Source organism: Protopterus annectens, chromosome 4.part0 (assembly GCF_019279795.1).
Source record: "Protopterus annectens isolate FY-2018-M chromosome 4.part0, PAN1.0, whole genome shotgun sequence".
Taxonomy (NCBI): Eukaryota; Metazoa; Chordata; order Ceratodontiformes; family Protopteridae; genus Protopterus; species Protopterus annectens.
Genome location: NC_056733.1, coordinates 1,531,245,456 through 1,531,259,183, shown reverse-complemented (window position 1 = coordinate 1,531,259,183; position 13,728 = coordinate 1,531,245,456).

Sequence of the window (13,728 nt, the reverse complement as noted above, 5' to 3'; positions counted from 1 at the left end):
TTTTTTAGGCAGGGCTCAAAAGACAAACCCACCTCCATAGGTATCACAAGGGATAAGAAACTAAGAGTAATGCTACTCAATGCCAGAAGTCTAAACCTCAAGATGCATGCACTCGAAACTCTCTTTAGCATGGAGAAAATCGATATCTGTGCAGTAACAGAAACCTGGTTCAAGGCTCCAGAGAGCACCCCAGCACTACCAGGTTATACCTCATACCATGCTTTTCGGCCCCAAAACTTGGACCGTACCACAAAAGGAGGGGGAGTATCAATATTCGTCAAAGATACCCACACCTCCAGGTTGGTGGCACAGCACGAAGCATCAGAGACTATCCATGTGCAACTAACCATGGGTAAAACTGCCTTCCAGTTTATAGCCTGCTACAGACCACCCTCCCAAACCCAGGAACCCCACTCAGCCTTCTTGAGAACACTGGAAAATATGAAGGTCTCTCCAAACACCATTATATTGGGCGACTTCAACTACCCAAACATAGACTGGGTGCATTACTCTAGCTCCAACACCCTAGCCCAAAGGTTCCTAGAATTTATAAACTCAAATGCTATGGAACAACTTGTTACCACTCCCACAAGAGGGGAAAACATACTGGATCTGATCATCACCAACATGGGGACTCTATGCTCCAGACCAGAAGTGTATCCCTCACTGGTAAGATCAGACCATAAACTAATCTCACTGGATATTCACATCCCGACTCCACCCCCTGCCCTAATAACCACAGTGAAAAACTTCTCTAAAGCAAATTTCACACTCCTCAAAACCGAGGTGGAATCCTTCAAAGCCCCCGGGCTTGTGGAAAATATGGCCCAGACCGCAGAATCCTTTATAAACGCATTCTATGAACACCTTCAGGAATGCATGGATCATGCAATCCCAAATAAAACCAAGACCCAATCCTCCAAAGGCAGACGTCCTGTCTGGTGGACCCCAGCCATAAACAAACTATACAATAGAAGGAGGAAGCTACTACATGATAGAGCAAAATCCCAAAAAGGGAAGGCATCTCTGATCAGTATTAGCAAAAAACTACGGGCACTCATAAAATCGCCTAAGGCCAGCTTCGAGAGAAAAATTGCACAGGACACTAAGGATAATCACAAGGCATTCTTTAATTATGTTAGGAACCTGGGTGGGAATTCCCAGATGAGCTCAGAATTAGTCCAAAATGACAAAAAATACACCGAACCCACAGACATTGCCAACATGCTAGCTGACAGGTTCAGCGCAAACTTCTCTCCCCCCCCCCCACCAAAAGGGCAAATATTTATCCCAGCAGAGTGCTGCCCCCCTGACATCTCAGATGCTCAGGTAAGAGCTGCCCTCTCCAAAGCAAAAAACACAACATCAATGGGACCAGACGGTGTCCCAGGCTGCGTCCTACATGAACTCCAAGAAGAGCTAAACCCAAACATAAAACTACTGTTCAATCTTAGCCTTACTACAGGATATGTACCCAAAGAGTGGCATACAGCAACAGTGGTCCCTCTCCATAAAGGTGGTGCCTCAACGGATCCTGGAAACTATCGCCCCATAAGCCTGACTAGCTTAGTCTGCAAAGCTATGGAAAGGATCATCATGGACCTCATAAATAAAGATATTGGGGACCTACAGACACTGGATCCTACCCAGTTCAGCTTTGTTAAGGGCAGATCCTGCCTCTTAAACCTGGTTGATTTCTTTGAAACAGTCACCAAGGCCATTGACGAGGGGAAGGTGGTCCACACAGCCTACCTGGACCTTGCAAAAGCCTTCGATACAATACCCCACTCGGGCATTATAGATAAGCTCACCAGCTTAGATATAAACCCCTATGTCACTAGATGGGTTGCAAACTGGCTTAAGGACAGAACCCACATGGTTAGAATTGCTGGAGCCATGTCAGACTCCAAACCAGTTACAAGTGGCGTCCCACAAGGCTCAGCCCTGGGACCTCTCTTGTTCGGTATATATTTCTCGGAGGTACAGGCCAACACGGAAGCACTGTGGCTGACTAAGTTCGCAGATGACTGCAAACTGGGTGCTATAATCGACTCTCCAGCTGACACAAGCATCCTCCAAAAGGGCCTCATATAAACAAACAACTGGTGCCAGAGCCATGGCCTCAAGCTAAACGCCAAAAAGTGTATAGTCATCCATTTGGAAAAAACAAAGTGCCCACAAATTACCACATAGGTGGTAATCCATTAAGTACAGCAGAAGTAATTAGGGACCTGGGGACCCAAGTTGATAGCAATCTCTCATTTGACAACCACGTGGCCAAAGTGGTTAGAAAAACATTTTATATAGCCCACCTAATCATGAAGGGATTCACATCTAGATCAGGGGAGGTCATCGTGCCTCTTTACTCATCCCTCATCAGGCCCATAATTGAGTACAATGCTTCTTTTGGGATGTACCTTACCAGACACCTGCAGCAACTGGAAAGGCCCCAAAAGTACCTCACCAAGAGGATCATAGGGCTCAAACAAATGCCATATGCTGCCCGGTTAAAGAAACTCCAGCTCTACTCAGTGGCATACCACCTGCTCAGAGGCGATCTGTGCCTGACGTATAAAGCCATGCCTAACCCGGAATTAATGGACATGCTGCACCTCAGAAAATCCAAATCCCATCGAGTTAGGCACTCGAGAGACTTGAACCTCAGCACTGAAATAAATAGGACATGTTGGAGGGACAGATTCATAACCCAGAGGCTCCCTTCATTCTGGAATAAAATCCCAGTCCAGGTTAGGCAGAGTCCCTCATTGACTCTCTTCAAGAGGAATCTTGATGAGTGGATAGGAGATCGTAGGTTTACGCTGGGTATCACCTGTGTGTCACTGTTAGACAGAGGCACAGTATACTAACCTCAAAAAAGGGCATAGCAAAATTAATTTAAAATGGGTGGTGAAAGCCAAACATGAAAAATTACATGGAGCTGCTTACTGCTTGGTGGAGCTTACTTGGTGTGATGGATTTGAAGTGTTCTTATGACACTCAGTCTTGCTGGCTGGATTCTGCTAAAATTCAAAGTCTGGTTATATTTGCATTCACAGTCTGTTGCATACAGAAACTTGCAGAATATACACCGATGAGAGAATATACTTTGCAGCATCAACTTTAGAGAGCAGTAACAAATAACTTTTATAATAAACCAAACTGGACAAATGTTGCAGCTTAAAGTACTGTTCCAACTTTACTTCTCATATAGTACAGATGATGTGAGAGATATAACATTTACCTCAGGACAAATGAGTCCCTACCATACCTCTAACATAACTGGATTTATACAGCTCTTTATATACACTTTTTAGTCATGCATAAACATATACATTTCCTCTTGATATTCTATTTTGGAGAATTGTTCATCCTGTAGAAACAATACTAATTGTTCCAAATGCTGACTTGATAATATTATTTTTAACAATGTCTTGTAAGAGACCAGCTTTTCTGACAGTGTGAACATCCTGTATTCTATTTGGATCTTTGTATAAAAACATCTGTTCTTGTGCCAATGCTGATAACAATGTCCTGTTTTTCATGCAGAAAAACATGTTTTTGAGGAAACACATTGTAAGAGACCAGCTTTTTCTGACAGTGTGAACATCCTGTATTTTATTTGGATCTTTGTATAAGAACATCTGTTCTTGTGCAAACATGTCCTGTTTTCCATCCAGAAAAACATATTTTTGAGGAAATACATTGTCACAGTGTCCTTGTCCATTCTTTAAAAGCAGATTTTACATTTTTGCTCTTGCATACATCCTGTTTTTAAGTCTGTAAGGGAAAAATGTCCATTCAGCAGATTCCTTTTTCAAGCCATGGTAATTTAGTATGGATGCTGATTACATATTACTAAACTCTATTTCTACATTTAAGCAAGCTTTATCTTATACCTTATTTATGTTGCATAATTGTAGCAAAGTTACTTTCAACCTTAGTATATTGTTGAGCACACTCTAACAATTCTCTCTTTTTTTTTTATTTTAAACTAGAGAAATAAATTCAGCATTATTTGGTAATACTTTTTCATTATGACAATTAACAACAGTAACTTGACTAGCTTTTGCTAAGCAGACTTTAATACATGTAAATAATATGCAACCAAGCATTACAATAACAATAAAAGAAATTAAAAATACAGTGATTTTTCCTGTCCATCCTGTAAATAGATTACTAAACCATTCACTCCAGTCATCATTCCAGTTTTTTCTAGTATGTTGAGACACTTGTGCAATCACTTCTAAATGTGCTTTTACAGATACTGTTTTGTCTGGAATAAATGTACAACATTGTTCTCCTATTAAAGCACATGTACCCCCTTGCGATGCTAATATGTAATCTAATGCCATTCGATTTTGCAAAACCATAGTTCGTATTGCTGTCATTTCGACAGTAATGTCAAGGACTGCATTGAAAGTGGCATTTGCCAATACCTCAACTAGTTTAGATAGTTTTCTCAGTTCCCAGATGGCTTTTGCAGCCCCATACCAAGGGAAAATACCTGCTCCAGAGATTACATTATCTCCTAAATCCATATCTTTTAATTTAATATAATCAAGATTTTGATGATATATACGTGATGTATCTAAGGTGTCTACTGGATTTTCTGGACTTTCAATTACAGGTAATATATCCCTTTTCTTTTTTGTATTTCTAATGTTTCCTTTTGGTAACTCTTTTACATGATGCATTGCTGGTACCACTAATCCTATATAACAGGTGCCATCCCATCCCTTTGGTAACCATTTATAAGCATATTTACCACAGATGTAATATAACCCATCTGATAGAGCAACACTGCTATTTACCAGACTGCCATTTACTTGCTCCATAGTAGGAGTTTTATTATGTACAACTGTAAAGTTTTTATCTGTTTTACTTCTCCAACATGTAATATTAGTTTTACACTCATTTTTATCATTTTGTGAAAAATGAAATACTGCTGTGTCACTTAATATTAACTGACCCTTAATTGGTATTAAAATAGGAAAACCATGAAAAAATACTCCACGTACTGGTATGTGGTTGTGAAAATTTATCATTTCAATTGTTTGAATAAAATTGCTATTACCCACTGGAACAGTTCCATTTTGTTGAAAACATGTGATCCCCTGCACTATAGCAGATAACTGTACTCTTGCTTTACGTAATTGTACATTTATAACTTGATCTCCTGTTTCATTTATTAATACTCTCCAACTACTAAGAGAATTTAGTGGAATATGTATTGAAGGCATTACCCCTGTTATTTTTGGTATTAAACTACATACCCAACAATTAGAAACATTCATGCTTTTTGCATACCAACATTGTCTTGCTAAAAAAGTGTTAAAAGATGGTGACCAGTCTTGTTCATTTTCCACATTTCTTTACTCTCTCTCTTATGTAACTTTACAGTTTGATTAACAGGTTGTAAGTATAATTTAATACTAAGCAATACAATAATAGTTAGTATGATAGCTATTATCAATTTAAAAAAACATCCTTTAAATAGAAATTCCATTGTTGAATCATTTTGCCTTTGGTCATCCGAAACTGGATTTCCAAAAGGATGCACTTTAAACCATGTCAATTTCATTATGGTTTTCTTTGTTGGAAACCTACAAAAGAATACATTTAATCAGATTTACATTGTTCACTATTTTTTATCATTCTTAGTTGATCTTTATGTACCAACATTGTTCTGTTCTTCTTTTTTCCTTTGATTTTGTACACTAATGGTCCAATTTGTTCCACTACTTCAAAAGGGCCTTGCCAATTGCTGGCCCATGGTCCTTCCATTTGGAATGTTTTTACCAATACTTTGGTTCCACAGGGAAGGTTTTCTTCAGCTGGTATTATTGGCACCTTTTTCCATAGATGGAACGCTTGCTCCCTTGCATTATAGTCACATATACTAGTAAGTTGTTTTAGCCATTCCTGATGTTTGCTAATTTCTAGCATGGGCCTACCATTAGGTAAATCTGGATCAAATGGTAATTGTATGGGCATTTTGTGGCCTGTCATTATTTCATATGGGGAAATACCTGTTTTGCTGTTTGGTGTTGCTCGAATACCCATTAAAATACCACGCAGATGATGTACCCATGTATTGCCCTTTTCCAAGCATGCCTTTTTTAGACGTTCTTTTAACGTCCGATTCATACGTTCTACAATGCCATTAGATTGTGGATGGTATGGTACATGAAACCTTTGCTGTATGCCTAACAAATTACACATTTGTTTAATGAGATCACTAACAAACTGTGGGCCATTGTCTGACTCTATGACCCGTGGCCATCCCCAATGACAGAAAATATTTTTCCATAAGGCTTCTGCTGTTGCCTTTGCTGTCATGGTTTTGGTAGGAATTGCTTCTACCCATTTTGAAAAGACGTCCACTACTACTAGTAGATATCTGTAACCTCCCTTTGTTGTTGGTAATGGACCTGCATAATCTATTTGAACTGCATACCATGGCCCATCCGCTGGCTGTACTCTATGTAACTGAGGCCTTTTGCTTTTAGCATTTACCTGCAGACAGATTAAACATTCTTCTATAATCAGTTTGCAGACCTTTTTTAAATTTGGGTTCCAATACTTTTCTTTTACAACTGCCCATAACTTATCAGTTCCTATATGGCCCAGTATTTGGTGATTTAACTTGACCAACTGGCGTGCCAACTGAAATGGTACATATGGCAACTGTAACCCTTTGGAGGTCGTGTATGCATAGTACTCCTTTGGTGGTATACCTGCCAATCTGCACTGATCGGTTTCTTCTTTTAAGCCCTGTTGTTTTTGTATATTTACAAGGTCTTTCTCTATTGACTCTTTATCTAGCTCTTTTAAGACACTAACTTCTACATTGGCATACTCATATTCTGGAAGTTCTTTTCCATTTTGTGCTGCTTGTTTGGCCAAGGTATCAGCTAACACATTTAATCTGTAAGTTTCACTGGTTGGCTTTTGATGTGCTTTTACTTTTAAGATGCTATACTGTCCTTGTTGTTTTGACATTGTTATAACTTTATATATGTCTTTTAATACTTCAGCATGCCGTAATGGTTTACCTACACTATCCACAAATCCTCGTCTTACCCAGGTTTCCATATGTAGTCTTAAAGAATTTACTACATAAGCACTATCTGAGAAAATGTTAATAGGATTGTAATACTTTAGCACATACAGTACTGCCTCCAGTTCAGCTCTTTGAGCTGACATATGCCCTGGTAACTTGATTAGTTCAGGAGAACCCAGTTGTGGATTCTCTGGAACTATGGCAAATCCTGTCCAGTATCTGCCTTGGTCCCAATATCGTGCTCCATCCACAAAGATGGATGGCTTAAAGTGATCAAAATCAGATGCTAAAAATTGCACCTCAGGTGACATTATCTTTTCTAAACAGTTATGCTGTTTTCCTTCATATCCCATATGGTTTGACAAATGGTATTTATCCCCTGTCTGTATAGTAACAGTTTTCATTCCAAAAGTGCCATCCATTTTGCAAAGACTGCCTGACTAATACCATCTGTAATTTTATTCATTTCAAAACTGTCTATCAAAGCTTTTACAGCTTGATGTGGTGTTTGTACTATAATGCTGGAAAATATGGTCAAATATTCAGTTTGTTTAATACCCCAGTAAATGGCTAATAACTGCTGTATACATGGATGGTAGCCCAATTCCACTGGAGTCATCTTTCTGCTAAAGAAAGTGACTGGGCGTAATGTTTTTTCCATTCTGTTGTCACTACCATGTGGCCATTTCTGTAGTAGTACCACAGACAGTGTTTTTTTTCCTGCTGCTGCTTGTAACACAAATGGTAACCTTGGAGTGGGCGCTATTAGTTCTGTAGCTTGTGCTAGTTTTATTTTTATCTGTGAAAATGCCTCCTCTTCATGAGATCCCCACTCTAAAAAGGTGGAATTCTTTTGTTCATGTAACATTTTGTATAGGGGAGCAGCCACAGCTGCATAATCCTCTATAAATTCCCTATTGTAATTCATGATTCTCATGAATTTATGTAAGTCTGCTATAGTCAGTGGCTTTTCCATTTGTAAAATGCCTTGTACACGTACAGGGCAAGGAGATCTTCCTGTTGGTTTTATAATAGTACCTAGAAACTTAACTTTTTGTGTCATAAACTGAATTTTTTCACTTTTAACCTTAAACCCTGCTTGCTGTAGAATATGAAAAACTCTCTTAAGAAGCTGTACATGCTCCTCTACTGTTTCTGACTGAATTAAAATATCATCAATGTAATGTATTACTGAATCATCCTTTTCCAAATGTTGTAGAATGGATCCTACTGTCTGATGAAAAATAACTGGACTGTTTTGAAACCCTTGTGGTAACCTTGTCATAACATATTGCTGGTTTTTAAATGTAAAGGCAAATCTTGGCCAATCTTTTTTCCTGAGTGGCACTGCAAAAAAGCCATTTGCTAAATCTATTACTGTAAACCACTTACTTTGTGGCTTAATATGTGCAGCCAACTCTGGGACTCCTGGAATCAAGTGTGCTCTAGGAGTGGTATATTGATTAACCTTTCGTAAATCAATAACAAGACGATAACTACCATCTTTTTTTCTTAACTGGCCAGATTGGTGAATTTGTAGGACTGTTGCCTTTTTGTATAATCCCTTCTCTTTCCCATTCTGCAATACATTTTTCCATATGTTCTTCTGCTTCCCTAGGAATAGGATATTGTTTTTGAAAAGGTGGTATATAGTCCTGATCACTTCCTATTCCTACTGGGCTTTCTAGTTTCCCACAATCACTTGGACCCTTGGACCATAGATTTGGGAATTGCTGTTGTAAATACTTCCATATATCCTCACTGTCTGTATTTATATAGCCTGTAGGTTTTTCAGGTTTGTCAGGTAGAGAGACTGCATAGCAACCTGTATTTTGCTCTTCCTCTCTTTGTTGTTTGTCTCCCATCCACAGAATTTCATTAGGTAAATCAATTACTATGCCTAAAGGTCCTAGAATGTCCATACCAATAATGGTATTTGTGCAAGATGGATGCATTAAAAATGCACCCTTCCATATCTGTCCCTCTTGACTAAACTTTATGTCCACATTTTGGCTACTCACTGCATAGCATCCTGTGCCATTAAATGCTGAAATGCAAACCTTTTTATAGGATTTACTGGTAACTGTCTGTTTGTGACAGATACTGCTGCTCCTGTGTCTATTAAGACATTTTTCCACAGTGACCCCTCTACCCAAATATCAATCAGTGGTCGTCCATCTCGACCCTTTTAAAGGTAGTCAGGAAAGATACCAGAGTAGGGGGCACATCCCTATTGTAAGGAAATCCACTCATCCTCTCCTTTATTATCAAATGCAATATGACACACCTCATGTTTTTGTTTGTCATCTTCTTCTGTGTCTGAATGATCTACATATTTAGGTTTTTCAATCTCTTTTTTTAACTGTTGCCTAGCTATTCCTTCTGCCTGTTCTATCAAATGTTTCGGATTTACAGGTGAAACTGTTTGAAAATCTACCGGGCATACTTTCCCTTTTCCTGTATATTGATGGCTCTTATAACTGTTTTTACTAATATTGTAAGGTTTTTGTACATAATCCTGCTTTTCTGACTTTTCTTGTAAATTTGTTTGTTCTCTTTTTGGAAACACTCCCTGTTCTTCCTTCTTTTTGCGCCAGGCTTTGTAATGATCACAATTTTGCTTAACGTGTCCTATTTTTTTACAAAAGAAGCATGTTGGTGCCTTTTGCTCATTACCTGTGCTTGATCCTGGTACTACAAGCATAGAGGCAGGAGCTGGTGGTGCTGACACAGCTCTTTCTGCTGGTGGTTGGTCACACCATCTTTGCCTTCCCCTGTTTTTGACTTCACCAATTACTTCAAATGACTCACTATTATCTTCAAATGCAAAGATATGGTGTGAGTATAAAGTCCCATCATCGGCCATAGTCCGTCCCCTCATTAGTTTTTGTACCAAATCAGTGAGGGTATCAGAATTTTCTTCGTAGATACATTTAATATCCCCTGGAACCCCTTTGACTTGTTCTAAGAAGCAATGTATTAACTGTTTTTGTATGTCTCTTTTTCCCATATCTCTGTCTGTTTTTTTATATATGATTTGAAATGCAAGTCTAAAATGATCACTTTGTTCCATTAATTTATCTGTGATAGTAATTTTAAAATTATCTAATAATTTGGCTGTGAGAGGCTGCCCTTGTGTAAATGCCATTAAAACGGCTGTCATACATCCTACTTTAGTGTTCAACTGATAATCATCTTGTTTTAATTGTATGAAAGTTTTAAAACATTTGGGAATGAAAATCCAGAAACATCTTAAGTAATGCATCTGTCCATATATCAGATCCTGCTGTATATGCCACCCATTCTTCAAATGTAAGCATGTTATAAAATATACCTTTTTTATCATTCCACTGTGGTAAACTCTGTAATAATCTAGACTGTGTATATAAATCTGTAGTGGTTCCCTGTCCCTGTTCTATAATTTGGACTGGTTTTGTGTTTTTTAACTCTTCCTTAAGTTGGGATATCAAAATAGTATTTTGGAGGTTAGTCTCTGTTAATTCATCTAATTCTTCTTCCTTTTCCTTCAGATGCTGTTTAAGGTCTGTCATTTCTACCTGTAAGTGTTTAAGGGATATATGATACCTGTTATTGGATTCCTCTGTTGACTGCAGAGCTCCTATGCACTTTTGACAGAGATCTTGGATGTCAGTTTTGAACATTTTAAATTCATTTTGTTTCTCTTTTAAAAACTTATTAAAGTCTTCTGTCAATGTATCATAAGCTTTGTTTCTGTCCTCATCTGTATGTGTAGCCGTGGCATCATTCCATGCTTGTACATAATTTTTAAAGGGAGTTACAAGATCTACAGGGGATTCTGTCAATAACAGATTTGATTGCTGTTGTAATTCAGAAATTAATGTACTGACAGGGCATAACTGCTTTACATCTGGATATAATGAAAACTGTGTACCCTTAATTAATTCTTTATCATGAACAGATCTGTCTGCACAGTCTATTTTTTTAGCAATATCATGCAATACTTGTTTATGGCATATTACACAAAATGCAGTTTCCTTTGAATCACACAATAAACATTTACTATGACATACTTCATTTTTTTGTTGCAAATACCAATCAAATGTTACAATCCACTTACATAATGCTGGTATGTCAACTTGCCCTAACAAGGTTTTACACTGACTAATGTGCTGTGTATACCAACATTGCAATTTACTCCATATTTTATCTGGTTGTTCTGCTACATTAAGAGTAAAACTTGGCTTACATTTGCTAGAATTCTGCCTGATAGCATCCATACTAAAAAAAAATGTGACGTAGAAAAAAGTCTTACCAGTGAGCAAGAAAACAGGTGATCAGGCTGTTGTTGCAGATGGCTGGAAATTTTTCAAAGTCACTCGAGAAGCTGGGAAAGCACAACAGGCAGCGGACTGCTGTGCTAGTGGACATTCACCTTTTCTTGAAGAATTTATGGCACTGCGAATTTCTTGAACTAGTCTCACTCCGGATTGTAGACGTCTAAAAAACGTTACTACTGCAAGCTGCATAAACTGGAATACTTCTGTTTAGGATTTACATATACTTACAAATGTTAGTTACTGCAATTTGACTGAAGTGACCCTCTGCAGGGCTTACCATCACTCCCCCTGTGTTTGAATTGCAGATTGTAGGTTCAAATGCAGGCTAGCTTGCCATTGAAAAATTACATGGAGCTGCTTACTGCTTGGTGGAGCTTACTTGGTGTGATGGATTTGAAGTGTTCTTATGACACTCAGTCTTGCTGGCTGGATTCTGCTAAAATTCAAAGTCTGGTTATATTTGCATTCACAGTCTGTTGCATACAGAAACTTGCAGAATATACACTGATGAGAGAATATACTTTGCAGCATCAACTTTAGAGAGCAGTAACAAATAACTTTTATAATAAACCAAACTGGACAAATGTTGCAGCTTAAAGTACTGTTCCAACTTTACTTCTCATATAGTACAGATGATGTGAGAGATATAACATTTACCTCAGGACAAATGAGTCCCTACCATACCTCTAACATAACTGGATTTATACAGCTCTTTATATACACTTTTAGTCATGCATAAACATATACATTTCCTCTTGATATTCTATTTTGGAGAATTGTTCATCCTGTAGAAACAATACTAATTGTTCCAAATGCTGACTTGATAATATTATTTTTAACAATGTCTTGTAAGAGACCAGCTTTTCTGACAGTGTGAACATCCTGTATTCTATTTGGATCTTTGTATAAAACATCTGTTCTTGTGCCAATGCTGATAACAATGTCCTGTTTTTCATGCAGAAAAACATGTTTTGAGGAAACACATTGTAAGAGACCAGCTTTTTCTGACAGTGTGAACATCCTGTATTTTATTTGGATCTTTGTATAAGAACATCTGTTCTTGTGCAAACATGTCCTGTTTTCCATCCAGAAAAACATATTTTTGAGGAAATACATTGTCACAGTGTCCTTGTCCATTCTTTAAAAGCAGATTTTACATTTTTGCTCTTGCATACATCCTGTTTTTAAGTCTGTAAGGGAAAAATGTCCATTCAGCAGATTCCTTTTTCAAGCCATGGTAATTTAGTATGGATGCTGATTACATATTACTAAACTCTATTTCTACATTTAAGCAAGCTTTATCTTATACCTTATTTATGTTGCATAATTGTAGCAAAGTTACTTTCAACCTTAGTATATTGTTGAGCACACTCTAACAAAACACACTCTGGCTAGGTTTATAAATGCCCTAGGGCAGATAGCCTAGTATGAACCTATGAACCTATGAACAATATGCTAGAGACATTATATTCTGTGCAGCCTTTGAATGCCTTGGTATTCTCCAATAGGAAATCTGGCCTGTCCTGCTCAGCTACTACCACCTTGACCTTCATGAGGAAGCAGTGTAGAAAGTGGACAGATGAATGGCTGGTACACCACTGTCTAGCACATTTCCTAGCAAATACTCTGAAAGGGTCTCAATACTTGAATCTCCCCTTCCAACAGAAAGGTTTCCTGGTCGCATTCCTGGTCGCATTCAACATGTATTGACAAAGGGGCAAAATCTGTCCATATCAGCAATAAAGTGGCAGGCTGCAGTTTGCTGCACATTGTTATTATCCATGCAACTGAATGCATCACACAGAATAAAAAAAATACAAAACTTTAGAGTAAATTAATATCTGTTTATATATATATATATATATATATATATATATATATATATATATATATATATATATATATGGGTATTCAACTTATCGGAATATTCAAAACCTCTGCATAATGTTTTTTTTTTTTTTTTTTTTCTGGGAACAGTCAGCTGCCACCTTTGTTAATTTTAATAAAATGTCCTAATACAATAGTGAAAATATGCACCATGTATATACTGCATTTAATAGCTCACTTTGCACTCAGTCAGTTCCACGTGACAGAGGAACACAGTTTTGTGTAAATAATGGCTTTTACATTCTTTAATGTAGTGTGTTCCTCATCACTGCTGTTCATAATGCTGTTTTCCTTTATCTTATTTGTTGAAAAGAGCCATCATTAAGAAATCCACATCTATAAAAGTAAATATGCCAGTAAAGTAGGTGTGGGTTATATTTATGGAATTCTGTATTGGTAGACTTATTACTGTATGATTCCCATTTATAAAATGCGCCATGCCACTTACATGAAGTAAAA